The sequence below is a fragment of the Macrobrachium nipponense genome, chromosome 21, assembly GCF_015104395.2.
Source record: "Macrobrachium nipponense isolate FS-2020 chromosome 21, ASM1510439v2, whole genome shotgun sequence".
Lineage (NCBI taxonomy): Eukaryota > Metazoa > Arthropoda > Malacostraca > Decapoda > Palaemonidae > Macrobrachium > Macrobrachium nipponense.
Genome location: NC_087212.1, coordinates 34,918,324 through 34,942,544, shown reverse-complemented (window position 1 = coordinate 34,942,544; position 24,221 = coordinate 34,918,324). Strand labels below are relative to the sequence as shown.

Sequence of the window (24,221 nt, the reverse complement as noted above, 5' to 3'; positions counted from 1 at the left end):
AATAAAATGTTCAAATCCACCTATAAAGTCAAACAAATTACCACCATATCAATCTGTAAGTGTCTCCAGCTATACAAAACAAGAATATAATTTCTAATATTTTCAATAATGCTAGAAAATAAGTACATAAGTATAAATCTTTCCAATTTAAGTCCTTAAATTATGAGTACGGCCGATTGGAAAGGACATTAGGCCTTCCCACATAATAATGTCTGTATATCACAGATATGGAATCGCAGTTCTTAATAATTTGTTCTTTATTGGCATTTTATTATTCATATTGAGGCCATTTTTTGATAGGCCTTTCGAACACGTCGTCTTTATGGGTCTCAAAGCGGGTTCTGAGGAGACACGAGACGAGGGCGGGCCACCCCAGAGAAACTGAATAAGAACATTTGAAAATAGGAACTGGAAGACAAATCTGAGGAAAGCGCTTACCACAAATTATAAGGAATTAAAAGCGAATGAAAAAAAGGATTACTGCTTCTCCAAAAGTTTGGCCCAGCAAAACTGTCACGTCTGAAATTCTGTTGGGTCTGAAAAACAATTAAAACACTTGACATTTCTCAAAAACTAACAGATCTACATTCAAAAGACATGGCGTAACCATAATTCGAGCTTGCAAGCTACAAAATACATCTCGAGCCAGACCTTTAAGGACAAATAGTACTCAAAATAATATACGTGTGTGTGTAATATATAATATATAATATATAAATATAATATTATATATATATATATATATATATAATATATAATATATAATATATAATATTAATAATATATAATATATATATAATATATACCTATATATAATTAATATTAAATATATACGTATATAGACAGATAGATAGATAGACCTGATATATATTAAAACATGAAAAAAGTGAACTGTTCACAGACATACAGCCCGCAAAACTTCCAAGAACAATCTAGCGAAGCTTACTGAAGGAATTAAGTGGTGTTTACAACCGTAAAATTACCTTCGTATAAAATCCACTTCCTCTGTTCTCTGACCTTTTCACTTTTTAAGTCGCTACTATTGTTTAAGAGAAAAAAAAAAAAACTTTCATTTTAAGGAAAAAACTTATGTAGAAGAAAAAGTCGTGCCTTAAAAATATTCTCATTAGGACTCTGTTTTTGAGGTAAACATATTATTATTTCTTATATTTAAGTATATCCATACTATGGTTGTGTGCGCGTACTATAATCCACGTAAATACAGGCTGTACCCGAATCTCAGAGAACAAATACCCTATAAACAATTGGGTACCTAGTAGCAGTCGACTTTGCTGGGCAATTATCATGTTTCTGTATCGAGTCTAATTCTTCATTCCCTACATTCTGTATGCCAGGATAGTTATCTGGCCATTTTTATTAATGTGGTGACACTTAGCTTGCCATTACCAATTTTATTCAATATCGCCTGAGCGTGCCAAAGCTAAAACAAGTTCATTTTGGTCTTCCTTACCTTAGTGTTATGTAGTAAACCTTTCGAAATATTACTTTTTGAAAATAACGTGAATTATTTTGGTAAACAATCCTTCCTCTACTCAGGTGATTCTTAAGTTTAAGATAGTCCAGAAATATTGTTTAAATAACCGTAATACTTCATGCACTAATGGTCTAAAGACCTTCATGAATACGAGGGTAATTATAGAGCAGCTTGCTGCTGAAATAATTTACAAATGGCGGATTCAGAGAATGTATCAAGGATTATATACAGGAAAGTATGAAAAGTGTAACGGTCATAGACTTCCTTTTCGACTTCTTTCTCATTCTTGCTCTCCTCACTCAAATTTTGTTTTCCTGAATTTAAAGGTCTTGTAGCAACCCTATACGTTACGTCACTATATACATATATATATAATATTATATATATATATATATATATATATATATATATATATATATATATATACATATATATATATATGAATGTCTTATTCTGTAATACAATATGAAGATAAAAGGCCCATAAAACACTATTTAAACGTTGCAACCACGTAGGTGTGGCAGTAAGTCTCTGTTGGTATGCAGGTGACCGTTGGCCCAGAAAGGATGGAAATTAAGCTATTCCCTGGTGTTTTTTGGCCATCATTAACACCAGGGAACAGCTTAATTTCCATCCTTCCTGGGTCAATGGTCACCTGCATACCAACAGAGACTCACTGCCACACCTACATATGCTTTGTATATATATACTCTTGTAACAAATCATCTGTCCATATTTTACCAGTGAACAGGGCACGGGAGGAAGTGCTCGAAATATATGGTTGCAACGTTCAAATAGTATTTAAAGGGCCTCTTAACTTCATATATATCCATAAATAAACATTATATACATATATATATATTATATATATATATATATATATTATATATATAGATAGATAGATAGATAGATAGATAGATAGATAGATAGATAGATAGAAATATTGTATGACGTGGCGAGTTCATCATGTAACGTATTTTCATATTCATCTCTCACCAACAGCTTCATTAATATGATGATTCTAAAACTGTGATTAATTTATCTATATTTACACATGCATTCCAAAATCAATCTCTTCCCTCTTCTCGATCTCCGCATTTTTTCACCAAATAATGAATAAAACAAAATGAGGCAACGATGAATATATTAAACTGTTTCTCTTCAGAATGCCAATGACGCTCCTTTAAAGAGTATAACAACCATCTGGATAGCACTGATACACTGCGGTATCTCCCCGATCTCTCACTGAAGGACGACCTGCAATTCTGTGGGTGTTTATATCACCGACAGCGCTGGTCAAATCAACCTTTTAAAGCCGCACCTTCTTTATCACTGTTGCTCTCGCTATCTCACGGCATATCACGAGGGTATCGCACGAGTCATCTTCGCACCCTCACATGAGCAGTTACTTGAAGGCGGCAATTCTAACCCATTCTCCATTATCAAGGGGATGACGAAGGGAATTTTACCGGGTTTTCTTTACGTTTTTTGTTCTCAACTCTTTATAAGGCATGAAATTGGTTCTCTTCGATAAGAAGTTCTGAGAAACTTACGCACTTAGGAATAATGAAGTGATCAACAACAACAACAACAACAATAATAATAATAATAATAATAATAATAATAATAATAATAATAATAATAATAATAATAATAATAATAATAATAATAATAATAATAATAATATGGCGCCGTGGAGGAGTTGGTTAGGTCTTCAATAGACTTAAGTCAAGTTAAGCAACATTGGGGCTGGTCAGTCGTTGGATGGGTGACCGCTCTCCCTCGGCGTTGATTCCTTGGGAAAGGATCTTTACCATAATTTCCTCAGTCTACTCAGCTGTAAATGAGTACCTATCCCTGATGGGGTAGGGTCCAGCTATGGGTTAAATAGCAAAACTCAGCAATGATGGAAAGAAATGAAGGAATAAACGACAACGACGTAAATGGAACCTCTGGCAACAGAGGAGCTTCGTCCGGCAACCAGGTATTCAACCCAATTGAAGGGGAAGACGGTCAGGTACTTGGAGTCGTCATCCAGCAACTGATCACCACAACGAAAGTAATCAACAGCCTGAGATTGGAGCTACAGAGGCAAAAAGGAAGAAATGGACAAGAGAAGAAAATAAGAAATATGGAGATGCTACATCAGAAGCAACCCGACGGAGAGAGGATATAGAAGAAGATTGATCAACACCTGGAATGAGAGGAATAACACCCCCCAAACAGAGCAGTGGCTGGCAGACCAAGTAAGGAACATAAAGAAAAAGAACTGGCTCTCCCCAACAGAAAGAGAAGAACTGGAAAGGGAAATGTCACACGAAAACGAATTACACGAAGACGAACTGAGAGACGATGCCACAGAAGACGACAGGGAGGATGAAGTATCAAACAACGACACACGAAGAAACACCGACGAAGTAACAGAGAGGACGGAATGGGTAGAAAAGATTAGACAATGGATGGAGACAGATACAGAGAGAACAAAGATCCCCTCCATGAAAGCCTACAACACCAAGAAATTAAGGGAGAAAAACAGTGAGGTCAATGAAATAATGGGCCTAATACACACCACCAGTATCACAGAAACAAATAACTTGACATATGCAGGAGCAAGATTAGTAGCAGAACTGATGGGGATTCGAACACCAACACCACCGTCACAACCAACCCAACGGAAAGCAAAACAGCAACCTCCTTGGAAAAGGCGCCTGGAAAAGCAAATCATGGTGATGAGATCTGACTTGAGTAAACTGAAAGAGATGGCAGAAAAAAGGCTAAGAAGCAAGAAAAACAAGGGAGGAACTCAACGAGAAATACAAAGTACAAGAGAGGGGACTAAACAACACAATAGAAGATGTAAAACAGAGGCTTAAGGCCAAAGCACACAAGATCCAACGGTACATGAACAGGAATAAGGGATACCAACAGAACAAACTATTCGGAACCAACCAGAAAAGACTATACAGCCAACTAAGAGGGGAAGACAACCACCCAGAAATTCCTGAAGCCGAACCAAGTAAGAGACTCTGGGAAACATATGGAGCAATCCGGTATCACACAACAAACATTCAACATGGCTCCAGGAAGTCAAGGAAGAAGAAACAGGGAGAATAAAAAACAAAGATTCACAGACATCACGACAGACACAGTCAGACACCAACTAAAGAAAATGCCAAACTGGAAAACTCAGGTCCCGATGAAGTCCATGGATACTGGCTCAAAAACTTCAAGGCCCTACACCCACGAATAGCAGAACAACTCCAGCATTGTATCTCAAATCACCAAGCACCCAAATGGATGACCACAGGAAGAACATCCTTAGTACAAAAAGACAAGAGTAAGGGAAATATAGCCAGTAACTACAGGCCTATCACCTGCCTACCAATAATGTGGAAGTTACTAACAGGTATCATCAGTGAAAGGCTATACAACTACCTAGAGGAGACAAACACCATCCCCTACCAACAGAAAGGCTGCAGAAGGAAGTGTAGGGGCACAAAAGACCAGCTCCTGATAGACAAAATGGTAATGAAGAGCATGGCATGGATAGACTATAAGAAAGCCTTCGACATGATACCACACACATGGCTAATAGAATGCCTGAAAATATATGGGGCAGAGGAAAACACCATCAGCTTCCTCAAAAATACAATGCGCAACTGGAATACAATACTTACAAGCTCTGGAATAAGACTAGCAGAGGTTAATATCAGGAGAGGGATCTTCCAGGGCGACTCACTGTCCCCACTACTCTTCGTAGTAGCCATGATTTCCCATGACAAAAGTACTACAGAAGATGGATGCCGGGTACCAACTCAAGAAAAGAGGCAACAAAATCAACCATCTGATGTTCATGGACGACATCAAGCTGTATGGTAAGAGCATCAAGGAAATAGATACCCTAATCCAGAATGTAAGGATTGTATCTGGGGACATCAGGATGGAGTTTGGAATAGAAAAATGCGCCTTAGTCAACATACAAAAACAAAGGCACAAAGTAACCGAGAACTGAAGGGATAAAAGAAAGCTACCAGATGGGGGTAGCAACATCAAACACATAGATGAGACAGGATACAAATACCTGGGAATAATGGAAGGAGGAGATATAAAAACACCAAGAGATGAAGGACACGATAGGAAAGAATATATGCAGAGACTCAAGGCGATACTCAAGTCAAAACTCAACGGCGGAAAATATGATAAAAGCCATAAACACATGGGCAGTGCCAGTAATCAGATACAGCGCAGGAATAGTGGAATGGACGAAGGCAGAACTCCGCAGCATAGATCAGAAAACCAGGAAACAAATGACAATACACAAAGCACTACACCCAAGAGCAAATACGGACAGACTATACATAACACGAAAGGAAGGAGGGAGAGGACTATCTAAGTATAGAGGACTGCGTCAACATTGAAAACAGAGCACTGGGGGGCAATATCTGAAAACCAGTGAAGACGAGTGGCTAAAGAGTGCATGGGAAGAAGGACTAATAAAAGTAGACGAAGACCCAGAAATATACAGCAGACAGGAGAAAGACAGAAAGAACACAGGACTGGCACAACAAACCAATGCACGGACAATACATGAGACAGACTAAAGAACTAGCCAGCGATGACAATTGGCAATGGCTACAGAGGGGAGAGCTAAAGAAGGAAACTGAAGGAATGATAACAGACGGCACAAGATCAGGCCCTAAGAACCAGATATGTTTCAAAGTACGATAGACGGAAATAACATCTCTCCATATGTAGGAAGTGCAATACGAAAAATGAAACCATAAACCACATAGCAAGTGATGCCCGGCACTTGCACAGAACCAGTACAAAAAGAGGCATGATTCAGTGGCAAAAGCCCTCCACTGGAGCCTGTGCAAGAAACATCAGCTACCTTGCAGTAATAAGTGGTACGAGCACCAACCTGAGGGAGTGATAGAAAACGATCAGGGCAAAGATCCTCTGGGACTATGTATCAGAACGGATAGGGTGATACGTGCAATAGACCAGACGTGACGTTGACTGACAAAGTCAAGGAAGAAAGTATCACTCATTGATGTCGCAATACCATGGGACACCAGAGTTGAAGAGAAGAGAGTGGGAAAAAATTGATAAGTATCAAGATCTGAAAATAGAAATAAAGAAGGATATGGGATATGCCAGTGGAAATCGTACCCATAATCATAGGAGCACTAGGCACGATCCCAAGATCCCTGAAAAGGAATCTAGAAAAACTAGAGGCTGAAGTAGCTCCAGGTCTCATGCAGAAGAGTGTGATCCTTAGAAACGGCACACATAGTAAGAAAAGTGATGGACTCCTAAGGAGCAGGATGCAACCCGGAACCCCACACTATAAATACCACCCAGTCGAATTGGAGGACTGTGATAGAGCAAAAAAAAAAAAAAAAAAAAAAAAAAAAAATAATAATACAACAGTGTGTTTGATTATAAAATGAGTCTTTAGTTACTTTCATTATAAAATCAGGAGCAGTGAGAATATATATATATATATATATATATATATATATATATATATATACATATATATGTATGTATGATATAACATCTTCCAATAGGTAAATAAATAGAGCGGATATATACATCTAATGCAACGCCATACTGAAAAAAAAATATTCAACAAAATCACTCACTTCAGTGTATGATAACAACAATAATCAAATAACTAACCCCAAAAACCATAGTTCATGAGAAAAGGTGTTCTGAAATCTTGTAATAATACAATATACTGTATATCCAATATCAAGCTTGCTCCCAACGAAAACGAAAACGTAAAAATAACTAGCAGGCCTAACCACACGATACATCAGGACGAAATATCCGGATATGGCGAATAAAACCGGTATTTTATCACCGGCCTTTATCGCCCCATCGGACCAAGCGCTTCTTCCTCTCTCTTTCTCGTATTATTATTATTGGTTATTATTATCATATAATTCTGAAAATAAAACCTATTTATATTGAGCAAGCCCATAGGAGCCGCTATCAAAGAACACGGCGTTCATTAGGAAGAAGTAAGAGGAGATCACTTATTAAAGGAAAATAAATTAATAAATAGATGAAATTGTATGAAAATGTATCAAAATGCAAGAGGAATAGTATTGGGGTGGTAGCTTGGGTTTTCCGGGCGGGCAATTCGTCAGGTCGAAATGGATGTTAATAAGTGTCATCATGCCATTACCAAGGCATTTGACATTGACCCTCCAGCACGCGTTCCGGGAGGATGTTCGCGGTTAAGGAGAAGGTGGAGCGAGTTCAAGGACGTGGCTTCGGGCAATGCTTTGGAGGGTGTGTTTTTTTTTTTTTTTTTTTTTTTTTTTTTTTTTTTTTTTTTTTTTTTTTTTGGGGGGGGGGGGGTTTGGGGTGCGGTTTGTTGAGAATATGAATCAATGAATATGAAAAGGAAAAAAATATGAATCAATGAATATGAAAAGGAAAACACCGACTTTTCTCAACGGAGCAAGTTTAGCCTGAAAGAAAGAATGTGTGAGGGACTAAATACTGTGGCCGAACTCGTACTGTAACTTGGAACTGCAAAAATTTATGATAATGAAAAGTAAAAAAGGTAAAAGTGTAAAACTGAAGAAAATACATTGCAATCTCAAGAGTTATTAATAATAATAAGTAAACAAGATCAAAATGTAAAACTGAAAAAAAAAAAAAATCCAATATCCTCTGAAGTTATTAATAACATAGTTCAGTAATTGGTCACTTATAGCACGTCGCTACTTATATCATCCTAATAATTAAGTACTAAGGGTGATTCTGATCACCACCAATTAAATGAGCAGGAGAGGGGTGCATGATGAACTGCTCTAAAGTACATCCGTTAGGACCCTTGAACTTCCATTCGACAAGGTGTGGGCGTAATTACCTCTTTCAAAAGTAACTGCTGTAACCGGAAGCGTACCAACATCTGGCTCCACAATATGTATATATATATATATATATATATATATATATATATATATATATATATATATATGTATGTATGTGTGTGTGTGATCGATAGATAGATAAACAGATATAGTTATAACTTTATACGTATATTATTATGTACAAATAATATATATATATATATATATATGTTTAAACTTTCACTCTTATTGTCACAGTACATATGTCCTTATGTTCTTTGTAACTAAAACAACGCCCTTAAGCTGTTAATCCCTAGGCTAACCAGTACCCATACCTCAAGGTCATACCTCCCACACGATGAGATAAATAGGCCGAAAGGTCAGATTGTAAGTCAGTAGTCGCTTGATAATGCCATAAGGCGAAACAGCTGTCGTGACAAAATTCAGTATTTTTCACCAGAAATTGACGAACGAGAATCGGAAAAAACTTCGTCGGTATGAAGATACCTGCAAGAAACTTATTGATGCCACTAAAGCAATTGCTTTTAACGAATATATATATATATATATAAATATATATATATATATATATATATATATATAAGAGATATATATATATATATATATAATATTTTATATATATTTGATATATATATACATATAAGAAATTGCTCACCTGTTGTGAGGACACTGTAAAAAAAAACACTCTTCCTTTATTTAATTAGGCAGGAAAATAGTATCTATAAGTTACACAAGCTTGAAAGTCGCTAGCAACCCCTAACAGTAAAAGAACGAGAGATTTGTAAGAATAAAATTAAGTCTTTAAGCTCACGAGCGTAACACAGCAGCGGCAGCTATTACATTTAAAATGATATTTAAGGAAGGTGCATAAATTACAAAAATAACTTACGTATTTAAAAAAAAAATACAATAATATTGACACTAATAACAATGTATATGAACTTGCTGCTCAACAAATACCAAGAAATAATGTGTTTTGAAAACTCATAAACAGAAAAAATATATTTCACAATTCATTTTAAATCACAAGAAAGATTCACCCTACTCGAAAATATCTAAAAAGTAACCCCCGGAGAAAGGACAAAGGAATCTTGTTTTTACTAGCAGTTTTGTGCCAGCCATTTTCCAAGCTAGTGAACGAACCGGCAACAGGTACGTTTTAACGACAGCCATGTGACGACATGTTCTCTCTACCACATTATTGAGAATTTCCGTTTCCCTCGGGACAGTGAGGCTCCCTATACAGTCGTTATGGACCCTAATTGGCTCGTTACGAATTGTATTTTATGAAGTGTGTAATTTAAGGCGAGGTTAAAAAAAAACAACATAGAAAAAAGAAAAACACAGACGATGTTTGTTGACGTGTAACATTATAATAACGTTTCGGTCGGCCGCGTTTGTTTTAACCATGAATGAAACTTGTCAGTTTCGTCGAGTCAACCAAGTGATGATAAATAACGAACTCTAAATACTGGTTTTTGGATTCCAAGTCTCACTGCTTGCCAATTATGCTTTCAGTTATTTTCCTTGAAGGCCGCGGCACTATTGTATTCCACCATCAACGTACCTAAAATGTAAGAGAGCTTTAGAAAGAAGCGCACGAATAGCTCTCGGCAATAAAGCTTTAATTCATTTTCTTTTATAAAGTACAGTACTCTTCATTTAAAAACAACCATGGAAGTACAACTGTAAAGAAACAGTGTACATCTACTCCACAATGCACTTAAAAATGTTGAGAGAGAGAGAGAGAGAGAGAGAGAGAGAGAGAGAGAGAGAGAGAGAGAGAATATTAATCGGTTGTTCATTCCAGGATAAAGTAACTCGTTATCCGGAAGTACCCGCGTGCCAACCACGCGAAAGCAATTACTACTAAAACATTTGTGTGTGTTTGAGAGAGAGAGAGAGAGAGAGAGAATTAATTGCCCCTTATCTATCCATTCTGTTTCCCCCCAAGCCCCGTGGCAACACAGCTACCAGTGCAACCCTATACAAACCCCTTCACGCTCCATCAAAATGGGATGCGGTAGTAGGTGTCATTCGACCGATAAATGCTAGTGGCATTAAAGGGACCTTTTTTATGATCGATCACAAACATGTGTGAGGAAATACAATACGAACGTTGATGAGGAGAGCGAGAACAGAGGTTTGCGAATTCACGACATACTCAAAATTCTGTGGTCTTTCGTTTCATAGCCAAGGGGTGGGTTTGCATGAACGGGTGTTTTGGTGAGCACTTTTGTTAGTGATAATTATATTGAGTACCATTATATGAGTAAACCAAGCGTTTTAAAACTACCATTTAATTTTGTCTACTTTATTCTATTCCTAACGCATATTATCTGTTGTTTACTTTGGTTATATTCGCAGCAATGGCTACCAGTGTATTTGGTACACTTCACTTTGATTTCATGATTCAGTGAGTGTGACCATTGAAGAAATTGCCATATATCAAGAATTATTTATTCAAAAGCCTCCAAGAATATCCAATAATCTGAAGAGCCCAAAAAGGGCTCTCATTACTAATAAATAATAATAATAATAATAATAAAAAGGATAATGAAGGTTCAGAGAAAACCAACTGCGACCATCAGTTAAACAGACACACAAGGACAGTGAACATGTTCAGAGGCCTTTAGTCGCCAGGCTAATAATTGGTCTAATCTGACACCCCTTCCTATTCCCCACAACCGGACAGGCTCCAAACTCAACAGCCCCAACATTTCTCAATGGGGAGTGTCTAGAGAGATGGGATGGGGGAGGTGGGGAGAGAGCGAGAGGAAGCGTTTAGTGGGATGGGAAGGGATGGTTGTGGTTCGGGATATAGGGAAGGAATGGAGTTTATCGGCGGATGTGACGGGAAGGGATGGTATAGCTACGGACAAAATGTCTGAACGAAAGGGATTGATTAACATATACATTTTGGCGACGCAACGGTTTCGGTCACGGACGCAAGAGCAGGACTTGAGGAGGGGAAGGGATGGGTGCCTCCAGGGGAATGGGAAGGGAAGGGTTAGACCAAAGTACAGAATAAAAAGCTCAACAACAACGACAATACTAATGATGATACGTTAACAAAGAAATAAGCATGCAAAATCTCAAGTTGCTGCACTGCTGCTATCAAGGGTGTAATCTTAACAAGTACATAACAGAGACATTACTTAATGGACACTCTTCCTCTGGGTGAGATGATGAATATGAAGGAGGAGGGAGCACTCCTGATTTGAAGGCTAACTTTTAACAAAATAAATGTGGATTCGAAAACCAAAGGAAAGCAAATGACCTGATACAGACACAAAATTTGCGGTGTCTGTGGATAACCAACATTGCTTTGAATGAGATCATTCCTTTTCGAAGAAGAGTCAAGAGTAACAGCGCCCAAGACTTGAACGTTGCCTTGGCAACAATCAACTACTAAGAGATATACCAATTCTACACGGAAAGTCCGACCCATATAACTTCTGCTAATGACAAGAATACTATCGTTTTACAAACATTAACTGTAACTGGCACTTTTCGGTAAATACAGCCACATTGCAAATAAAGAAAACCATGTCATCGCCACAACTGCACGATGTGTTTAAGTGTTCGGTTGACTGCACTAGGGAAGACTAGGTTGGGGGGGGGGGGGGCGGGTTTGCGCCTCAGGGGGAAGTGGGGCCGCAGCATTACCGTGACAATACTGGAAGTCCAAGGGCGCAGTCTGGCTGGATAAGGACGCCTGGGTTACGTCAGGTTTGTATAAGGAAACATCAGTACTTAATGAGACCAGAAACGAAGTGCCTTCCTATCATTACTATACTATACGTACTACTCCTAAATCTATTCTTCCTTGAATAACTTAACCAATTTCGAAAATGGGGCGTTGAACCTGAAACCAAGAGGATAATTAATATCTGTGACCCAAATTTTCCCAAATACCGACGCAGTCGTTACTTGAGTACCCTCTTTCAGCATATCATGAAGAAATAACAGGAAAACACAATACATTAAATTAATACAAGTCGTCACAATGCCAACAGCTATGGTACTTGAGATAACTCAGCACATCATAAATAATTAGGAAGGATTATGCACAAAGATATGAAATAACATAGATGGAGCAAGGATGAGTGAGAGCGAGTGCTTCAAATATTTAGACACACGATACCCGGTACAGGTTTGTCCTGAGCTCGAATTCAGAGATTAAAATAGGCAAATCAAACAATAGAACGCACAAGTAAGATGTGGAAATGAAATAGACCGAAACTGCATAAGAAAATAAGGTTTTACATGTATTTGTCATACACTCCGTATAGGAATAGAATATAAAATTTAGGCCGAAAATGCCAAGCGCTGGGACCTATGCGGTCATTCAGAACTGACTGAGAGTTAAAAATGTTTAAAGGTGTATCTGGAAGAAACCCATGTAGTTGCGCTGAACACTATCGGGGGAGAATAATACAGGATAGTGTCAGCTGGGCTTGTGTGGGCACCTAAAGGTTTCGAAAACCCACGCCTACTTCGATGAAAACTACGAAACTGAAGGCGGGAAAATAAGTAGAGATTTGTGGAAGGTAAACCACAGGAAAGACATGAGAGGCGGAATTTCACAGTTTTGAAGGCATTGATGATGATCACATCGAGAAATACTAAAACACTGAGGGATTCTTCGTTAGACTGAACATCCACAATAAAGTAGTTCTGGAATTATCATAAGCAATTGCTTCATTAGCTCTAAAATGTTCTCAAAATTTTATTTAGTAATATTATTATTATTATTATTATCAAATAAAAATCAGGAATTAATTTCGTCGTATCAAGGAGGATTAAACAATTTGCCTTCTAACACTAAGAGACCTTTTTACTTCCACATTATACCAACTTCAGAAAACAACAAAAAGATTTCATAAAGGATTTTCTGTACTTAGTTCTCAACTGCTGCTTTCTTTTTTGCCGTCAAACTCTGGAATTCTCTTACTGATTTTGTTTTCTTCCATTATTCTAATGTAATCGTACATATTTCATCACTCTTTAGCTCTTGGCTCCAGCAGGCATGGATTATATGAGGGCAGACAGTTATCCATCCTATCTGACCGTGTACGCAAAATCATGTAACTTATGACTATAAGAACAACGTCAGTGAGTTACTGCGCGACCATTACACTTTTGTTGAATGATAAAACATCCACAACCATCATTATTTTCTACCATGATGTGAACAACTTTATTTACCCAAGGTCAACACATAACTGACGATGCATACTGATCATGGCGATGCACACTGATCATTACACATGGCTGGTAAAAAGAAAGAAAATAAGTTATTTTTTTAGTTGAACCTATACATATTCCCCAATACAAACCTACAGAAATAATCCACCATTGTAGTTTTAGGTACCAAAGCAATAACCGAAGCAAGACATTACTGTATGTGCTTGTATTCTTTAAGTTTGCAATAACCCTTACTTTCAGCAACTTACAATTAAATGCCAATCTATTGTGACCTCAATGTCACTATAGGTTCTTTTGATTCCTAGCTCTAGGTCCCAAATTGATTCATAAATTAATAAATATATCTAATAAGTAAATCAATAACCCTCAATATTATAAGTGATATCATGATGCTTCTCAACAAAAATGCCCACTTAAAATTATAATTATTTACTAGATTTATGAATACATGAAACGAATAGAAACGATAAAAAATAAACAGACTTTCACTTCAGGGTCAAACAAGGTTGAATACTTCAGGAAATGACATCATGTTATTTGAAACATCAGAAACAACACGTCATTATTTGTTTTCCGCCATCTTCATTCAAAAACATATGAAATGTACCCATGTCGTATTAAGATTTACAGGCTCTTTTCGAATCAGGAATGGATTCCATTGATGAGTACTTACACAACACTCAGCGTTAAAGTAACTGCACACACACATATACATACATGCATGTGTATGTCCATCCTATGTTGCTTGAAAAGCGAGATAAAGAATTCATAAAGGAATAAATGTCCCAGAACAAGTTGAAAAGAACATTAATTTAAAAAGACCTCTATTCCGTGTCAACCAAGGCAATGTGTTCAATAAACGAGCAGAGACTACATGGGAGTACAGTGTAATATCTGGTAGGAGGGAGGGGGGGTGTACAATTGAAGCAATTAAGAAGGCCACTGCCAAAACATACACTTGGTAGTGAGTTAAATGAGCTAATTTGGTCAAGGATGTGAGAAATGGTCCCGCACAGTAATTCTGTCTTCTGTCTCGTCTGGCCAAGGATATGGTAGAAGGATTCTCGCTTTCTGCTTGGAGAGAGAGAGAGAGAGAGAGAGAGAGAGAGAGAGAGGTACAAAAATTCCAAAAATTCCACATCAAATTTGAATGATTCTAAAAATAGCAAAAAATCGGCCTCTAAGCCCACCACATACTTATATATATAATATATATATATATATCTATATATATAATATATATATATATATATATATATATATATATATATTTATATATATATATATATAAATTCCTCTGATTCCGCGTTGGCCGAGCCGGGATTCGAACTTCGGACCACCGGATTGGCAGCCGAGCGCGAAAACCACTCGTCCAGCGAGGAACTATAAATATATATAATATATCTATATATATATATATATATATATATATATATATATATATATACTAATATATATAAATATATATGTATATATAAACAAATTATATATATATACACAAATATATATATATAATTATATATATATATATATATATGTATATATATATAATATATATATATATATATATATATATATATATATATATGGTGTGTGTGCGTGTATTGCAGACATGGTTATTTCCAGCCATAATCACCTTCCAATATCCCATAATTGTCTATAACACCTAACACATGACTCAGTGAATGCTGCTCGTTTTGCTGAATGTCAGCATCTATGATATGTTGACCTAACACGGTGTCACAGTGTTCCGTACCAGATACATTTCATCCCATTACCACTAAAGAGTAACATGAAATATTGTAACTTTTTTATAGTTCTCAACTGTTGTAAGTTACGTTTTTATCCATTTATTTATTTTCATTCATTTATTTATTGAATATTTGTTTTAGTTTCACTAATTAATCATTTTATTTATACTCGTAAGAAAAATAGATATAATTAATGAATAACAGAAAATCATTTCTTTATTTTTCTTATCTGGTTATCATTTTCATCCATTTACTTAATATGTTCAACCTCCATTATGTCTCTAATCTCTATTCGCTTAGATTTCCTCATTAGGGCATTGTTTTCAACAGAAACATTTATACACGTTTAAAGCCTTCAATCGTATGGAAACATAACAACATTAATGATGTTTGCTTTAAGATTCCAAAATAATTCACTAACCACGAACCCTGACGTTCCTCCCTAAACGAGTCTAATCAACGAGAACCGAATTAAACCTCGTTATGTAACGAATCTCGTTAGGAAGCACCGCACATCACTCCCTTAAGTTCTTCAAAATTCACAGCTATTTCCGTGTAATGACGTCATCAAGGATGTGTCTTGCCATCACGTGGTCGTTAGAGCGGGTAAATTAACTCGTTAAATGTCTCAAAAATGATCCTACTGCAAAGGACACTCAACGGCTTTATGTTCCAATCTGATGCAAATGAGAGAGAGAGAGAGAGAGAGAGAGAGAGAGAGACTAATAACCATTTTTGACGCTTGATATGCAAGCTAAAATATCGCAAATGAGAAAATATGAAAGCCCAGATTTAATCATTCATTTATCAATTTATTTAAAGGGATGGAAAAGGGAACATCAAGACGAAACTGGTTATGATATACAAGAGGAAGCGTAGGGCTGAAGACAAAAAGAATTTGAGAAGCGATACGACATGCACAGGAATCTATAAAAAAAATAAAAAAATATTCTTGATAACGGTGTTGCTATTTAAATGTTAAAGTCAAGTTGATGACAACATCCACTGGACAACAAAGCTGTCGCTAGTTGGCAGGCAAACAAACAGCAACAGCAATTCCGTAAAACAACGCCAGAGGCTTCTGATGCAAATCAACCTACCAGTTTTCAAATATTTTGAATGTTTGTAAAAAAAAAATATTAAAAAATTCAATCTTTTATTTGGTTTAAAAGGATGATGGTATAAAATATAACACATTCGGAAAAAATTTTCGAAAGAAAAAATGTACCTACATTCCTCATAACCGTTATGGACATAATTATGGTAACAGCAATTTTACTACGAGGGCACATCTGATTGGTATAGAATAAAATTTTCCTCAGTAACCTAACTGCTATCCTATTGAAAAGCTAGTATCTGAATATACCAGCCAAAAACATTTTTAGGTAATCAAATCCTAATAATTGTGTCTTTTATTTTTCAAAGGTTTTCCATCCTAATATTTGCATCATACTTTTCAAAGGTTTCTACCATGCTGCACGTATTCGGCAAGAATGTACAAAATGCAATGTTCACTACCAAACGATTAACTTACGCGCAGAAAATATCATATCGTTTGGATAAAATAGGAAAATTTAAGAACACGCTCTTTTAAAAACAAAAAAATCTCCCATAAAACGCTTATACATTTAGCCCATAGCCTCAGGCGGTCAGTAAGATACCATAACATGGAAGGAATAATTCTACATCTTATCCCGGAATTTTTCTAACACTGGCAATGAAAAACTAAATGGAAAAGTATAACCGACACAGAAACAAAGAATAAGTGTGATGTCCAGTCAAGATTCTGGGAACACACACAAAAAAAAAAAAAAAAAAAAACATACTACATGACCCACTGGTAAAGCAAAGTGGGTTATACACTTCAACCGGATTTTTCTCACGGCTTTAAAGTGTGGTGATTCCTCAAAGTACAGACCACGAATGGACCGTATCATTTTCATGTTGCTAGGGAGTCGGAACGGTTTGGGGATTTGCACCCTTCATGGCTCTAATAAAACAATTTGTTCACTTGAGTAGTGCCATAAATTACACACTGCTCTATCAGCGGTTTCCACAGACACACGCACGCATACGAACAGTTACGGATACGTTGAAGCAACATAAACATGCAACAATGCACGTTCACGTCGAAGCTAACATGCAACTTTAGATTATATCGACTTCAAGATTCTACAGAAATATGGTTTCTTATATGATAACAGTTTTAAAGGATTCTGTTACGATATTATGTAAAACGAATTTCTCATATACAATTCAAATTCAAAAACAAAGTTCCTCTTATATAAATGATGTCTGCTAAACCACAATGTCAACAATAAAACGAGCATGACTGTTAAAAATTAGCCCGAGTAAAGACGAGAACTGTAAACTCTCTTACAAAGGAAGGAGCTCCAATAAAGTTAGAAACTCAAGGAAAATTACAATTAGACGAATCTCCTGATTAAAAAGCGTAGTTTCATTAATATCACGTGGGAGTGGCAATCAACACATACCGGGGGTCCTAAGTACAAATAAGAGACCAAGGAACCCAAAGCCAAGTCTCGGTAAAATAAACAGAAATAAAATTGTCTGGCCTCAGGCAATTTGAGCCATGACCAAGAACAATACTCCAAACCGAGAGAGAGAGAGAGAGAGAGAGAGAGGAGAGAGAGAGGGGCGTAGGAAATGAATGAAAGTACATGAAAGTAAAGTGAATGAATACAACGTTGGGAGAATTATGACAGGATAATTAACGAAACCAAAGGTTGGAAAATAGGAACTGAAATAACCAACCAAGCAAGTACTGAAATAACAAAAGATTGAATATTCATGACCCAAAATCCTTCCTAATTACTATAATTATCCATATCCCCATCAAATAATTATCAATGAATAAAAAAACATAGATTAACTTACTTCATGAAAGTCAGCACGGCTACAAGAATGTTCTATCAAAAGTAACAATATATCCGACTTCATTGGATATGTGTACGCATAGGCTTAAAATTCCCTCACCATTCCTCATCATTCTATGTAGTGCACTGGATTTAAGGGTGGGACTCAGTCTCCGTAGCCTGGGTTCGAAACCTAGCGAACAATAAAAATGTCTATTCATTAAATTTAACTGTCAAGATTCTATATATCAAAAGTTAGTGTTCATTGTACGGCTAGGACATTATAGTGTGTGTGTGTGTGTGTGTGTGTTTGTCTGTCGGTGTGTATGTATGTATGTATGTATGTATGTATGTATGTATATATATATATATATATATATAACCAATAAAAGTAAAAAATCTTCGGCGCACTCGAGTTTTCTGTACACCGTATAATACTGTATGAAAATCTCAGCCACAGCTCATGAAACTATTAGCCGCGGCCCATGAAACTTTCAGCCGCGGCCCGGTGGTGGCCTGTGTTGTTGGCCTCTGCAACTGTGCCAACGCACGATCATGGCTAACTTTTATCTTAAATAAAATAAAAACTACAGACGCTAGAGGGCTGCAATTAGGTGCGTTCGATGATCGGAGGGTGGCTGATCTACATACCAATCTGCAGCCCTCTATCCTCAGTAGGTTTTAAGATCTAAGGCGGACAGAAAAAGTGCGGACGGACAGACCAATAGCCATCGCAGTAGTTTTCTTTTGCAGAATACAAAAGGCAATACTAGACGCATGCCTTTTTTCTTTTTTTTTTTTTCATCAGAATAATACTCGTCGCGTGATCTCGCCCGCTTTGACACAGGTGGTGTGAGCCTCTGATAAATATCTCCAGTCACCTTCGCAAGTCGCTGCTGAATAATGCTGCAAATATTATTTGCGAAATTTGGAAGTTTCGTTAAAGGGGAAATCACAAGGATTTCTGAGAGAGTGAGACGTTGACAGAAGCAGCGATTTATATGAAGAACTAACACGTGTGGGAGGGAGAATGCACACACACACACACAGAGAGAGAGAGAGAGTACGTACCCAAATGCGTGGCCAGGTATCCGTTTCCAATTGGTCATTCACCATGCATGCTTAAATGAACAAGTATGTTCACACTTGGAAAACATTTAATTTAACCTTGTGTCAGCTGTGTTATGTGAGACCAAGCCTAAAAATTGTGACAGTTCAGGGGCTTGTTTCATTATGCAATAAAAGACGACAGACAGACTGTGTGCGTGTGTGTGTACGAGAGAGAGAGAGAGAGAGAGAGAGAGAGAAATTATTTCTTAGAAACAAAGCGGCTCGGTAGCGCCTATGAGCTGTGTAAAATTTACTAACACCTTCTCTTAAAACAAAAGCGAAGGCGGGACTCATAATCTAGCATAAAAATATAATTACTACAGAGAACACTTGCTGGTGTTGATCTTACTATGCGAGCATTCACGTCATCCAATGTTTACAATATGGATTATTTTCGTACTTCTCCACCATCTGCCCCCACCCCATTCCCACATCTTGACCCTCCTGCCTGTTTCGACGTTGCCAAAGCGCTGAGGCACTGTTCCTCATGCCCTAAAGTGTCCCATGAACCCAGTGGAGGACTCATAATCCCCATCTCACAGAGCCCGGCTCCCCGGAGAAGGGGGCGCGCACACCCCCGACTAACGATAGCGTTGCCACGCACCCACACCTCCAGAGGGCTAAACGCCAATGCCACTCGAGTGCTACATTGGGTATCTTTTAGCACCGTAGTTCAGTGACAAAGGTGCTGCCGTTACTGCTACATGTGCTGATTTTCACTGCTTACGGTATCACTACTGCTGCTGCTGCTGTTGATACTGCTACTGATACTACTGCTGTTGCCGTTCTTACGCTATTCCTCCTTTTGCTTGCAGTAAGTTTTACTTAAAGGGGCCACCCTGAAATTCTACTTCGGATTTTCATTCCGAGGATTATCGTGTGAGTGACCAATTGTAGAGTGATACTTTGCGCGCGCGCGCAAACACACATCCATATATATACCTATAATTATTTCTCGATCTCTTTTCTAATTTCATCGCAAAAACGCTTGCTTTCTGGTCCTTTGTAATAGCAACATTTTTCCCTAGATCATTTATGAAGTTTCCGAACTTGAACCGACATTTTCTTGTCCAATATGTAGTGTGAACATCTTGTAGACGTTATTTGCCGTTTGCAATTAAAATTAAAACTTTCTGAAATTCGAAAATCTATCTAAATACTGAAAGTATATACAGCTGAAATACAACTAAGCAGTGACACACGTATTCAACAGACAGTGCAAGTGGAGCGAGGATATGGTTATGCAATTGTATGATATATACGCATTACGCAAAACCAAACAATTATCTGGCTCCAGAAATCCATAACGCAAAGAGATGAAAAATGTTATCTTTTAATGGACTCATACAAGGTAAATATGTTGTGCATCATTAATGAATCTATTATTGCATATTACTATTATGGCTTTGCAAACACAGAGCACTAAATACTGAAAAGATAACATTTTAATGAAGCAGAACGTGAATTAATGAGTGACTTCGTCCTAAAAGCCGCAAAACAAAACAAAACGAAAAAATTATATTAAGTGTTGAAATCCAATTTATAACATATTATTATAAGAGAACGATGATGTCTAAAGCCGTTTGTAAGTCGTCTTCCATTTGAGTTAACTGCTAAGAGTATCGATGCCGTTAGTTAAACGTATAACCTAAAATCACTTTATACCCCATTTCATTTACAATGAATTAATTATCAATATTAGTTAGTTCAAGTAAACATGTATCACGTTGCCAAATGCTGCTTTACGTTTTCACGTCTGAGCAACGGTCAGGAAGTTATAAAGAACGTAATGTTTTATTTGATTACTCTCACGAATAAGGGTAAATACGCGATAAATTTCATGGATTATAAATCTTATAACTTTTAGCTGTTTATCAATGGGGACAACATACTCAAACTTGGTGGAAATGCTTATTCATTGCTAAAACGACCTTACTGGAAGTGCAAAAATTGTTTCCTTTTGAGATAATTAAAGGGACCACATACCTCAGAGAAAAAATAAACACCATGTGAGGTACGATAAGTAACATACAACACAGGGGGGAAAAAAACTTACCAACACAACTTTGGATAAGCTACCTGACTCTGGGGGATGGAAAGCTACACAGTTCACGGTAGTCTCGAGTAAATTTTAGGAACGATAAAAGTATAAAAATGGGCACCGAGTGCTGGCATAAGACCAGTTAATCTAAATTTAACAAGAGAGTCATTACTAAATGACTGCTTTCATAAATAGTGCATCTTACGCAACAAAATCATGCACGTTCTCTGACATATTAAGGTCAGAAGCCAGTTTTCTCAGGGAATAATAATACCTTTATAGAATTCTTCAGAAACGAATTCTCCTGAATTATTGCCGTTTCTTCAACAGTGACAGTTATTATTAATACCATTCGTGGTGCTTACGTCTTTACGAAAGAATTCTAATACGACGTACAGACTAATTTACGATGACAATTCATAAGCGCCAACTATACAAATTAAAAGAGCATTCTAATACCTCACACAAATAGAAATATAGAATATAAAATGAAGGCCAAAGGCCAAGCGCTGGGACCTACGATGTCATTCAGCGCTGAAAGGGAAACTGACAGTAAGAAAGTTTGAAAGGTGTAGCAGGAGGAAAGCCTCGCAGTTGCACTATGAAACGATAGTTAGGAGTGAGTGGAAAGTCAGATGGAAGAAAGAGAATATGAACGGAGGTACAGTAAAAGGAATGAGAGACGTGGTAGCTAGGGGGCGAAGGAACGCTGCAAAGAGCCATAACTAATGCCTACAGTGCATCACGTTAGGCGCTCTGACGGCACTATCCCCCCTACGGAGACTAATTAAAACAAAAAACACAACATGAAGGTTCACATAAGAGAATTCATGGAGAAAAAAACAGAATCTTAAAGGCGCATTCAATAAATAAGAAAGCTATTTTACAGAAGCCATATAATTTCAACTACACTGTCAGAAAGCCTAATATTCAAAGTTGAGCGATAATTCTAAATCACAAGGAGAAGAATTTTAAAATAATATAAACATCAAAGGCAATGTTTCTAAAAAGACCTCTAACAAATCACCTAAATAGAATTCTACCTAGAAGGGGGACCGTAAAACATTAAACATACAAACCTTCAACAGGACAGAGGCAATGTTCGAATCACATGATAAAGGGTATTGTAAAAGGTTACTGTCTTCATGGTGCCACATTAATATTTCATAGAGATATGCTTGAATATAAATAAAACATCAAGTTGCTACTTCTTAAACGTAACGTCTGATGTAATGCGTCTACAAAAAATACATCTTTCCACAGCGAAAAATATATAAGCAAAATTAATTCTCAGAGCACTATTAATCATCAATATTCATACGCAAACTGACACAACAACCACTACTACTATTACTGACTCATAATATCCAGATAAAGCATCTTACAATTAACAACTAAAAAATGAGCACATAAAGTGAAGACTAACAAACAATCCTCATTCTCAAGTGTCTCCATATATAACACAATTTGATACACGAAATACATACGGACAATAACTACGTGTAAAGAGATACATTAAATGAATAATACAGATATTCTTAAAATAAAACAAGCTGAAAAAGACATTCTTTAAATATAAAAACAAAATACATGTGAAGAATAATTACGTTCAAAGAGATACATAACTGAATAATGCGGATATTTTGTAAATAAAAACACCCAATCTCTTAGAAAAAAAAGAAAAAAAGCTCATTACAGGAATACATATCAATCTCTGTCAGTCAGGAGATAAAATACCCACCCTTCTGTGATCACTGTCGCTGAACGGAAAATGGGTTAATAAACCGTTCAGCCGTATATCATTTTATGAGTAAGACATCAAATATATCACCGTCCTCGAAAATTGTGAAAACTAAATACCTCGTTTGACTTTGTCACATTTCAGAAGAGTTCAGCGCCTGTATAAGTCGTTTTTTACGCGGAAAAATTGCAAATTTTCGAGGAAAATGCTGAAAATTATTTTCCTGCGATACTGATTTTACAGAAATAAAAATACACACAGGTATATACAATATGATATAAATCAACGTACATTGACGTGCAATAGAAATAAATGTCTACTTCACATTGGGTTCGAATCTAGTAATAATAATAATAATAATAATAATAATAATAATAATAATAATACAGCTATATACCAAAGCACTTAACCATATAAAATCCATCCAAGGGATGGATAATTCGTTACACAAACACTGTGTGAATAATCAACATATTTAAACATTTTTCTATCATTTACATAATAATTGCCAAGAAGTTGCAAATTTATGTTATAATTCATCTATAATCAATTTAAATATTGTAATCTTTTGGCGAAAAGTTGCAAGCCAAAACATTTTTACTTAAGCTGTACTCAGCGCCACCCGCCCCCCCCCCCCCCCCCCCCCCCCCCCCCCCCCCCCCCCGGCATACCAATACAATGTTTCAAGTTTCCATGGCGCTAAGCCAGAGTAATTAATGTAAGATATGCGGAAAGCAAACAAAACAGCGTAAATATGCAGACAAAAAAGTAAACGAAAGTACGATCCTCCTACACCATGAAAATTCAAGCGAAAAATACACAACTCACAAGCAAAGAAAAAATAAAATAAAAAACCTGGCACCCTCTCTTGGCTGACCAAAGATACAACACCTCAAGTCATTTATCGGTCTTTTAACAGAAAAACAACGGGAAATTCGTTTGGATAAAGCTCACCTTTATGCTGAAAATTTATGGGGATTTAGCAGACTTCAGCGACTGCTTCGGAGCTCTTGAGAGAATCCGTTCAATTAGGTTGACAACGAAGCAATATATGGGGGACTGGCTTTCAGGGGCTTTGGGGGAAAACACGAAAAGAAGAGCAT

At 36.8% G+C, this 24,221-nt stretch overlaps 1 protein-coding gene and 1 long non-coding RNA gene across 6 annotated transcripts in view; one reads left to right on the top strand and one right to left on the bottom strand.

Moving 5' to 3' along the window:
• The window catches only part of LOC135197917 (uncharacterized), a 323,650-nt gene that overhangs the window by 173,880 nt on the left and 125,549 nt on the right, over positions 1-24,221 (bottom strand). The gene's annotated exons all lie outside the window — the stretch shown is intronic.
• The window catches only part of LOC135197908 (SET domain-containing protein SmydA-8-like), a 28,055-nt gene continuing 23,823 nt past the window's right edge, over positions 19,990-24,221 (top strand). For both annotated transcript variants that reach the window (XM_064225141.1, XM_064225140.1), the window contains exon 1: positions 19,990-20,150. The gene's annotated coding sequence lies outside the window, so the exon portion shown is untranslated. The remainder of the gene's footprint in view (positions 20,151-24,221) is intronic.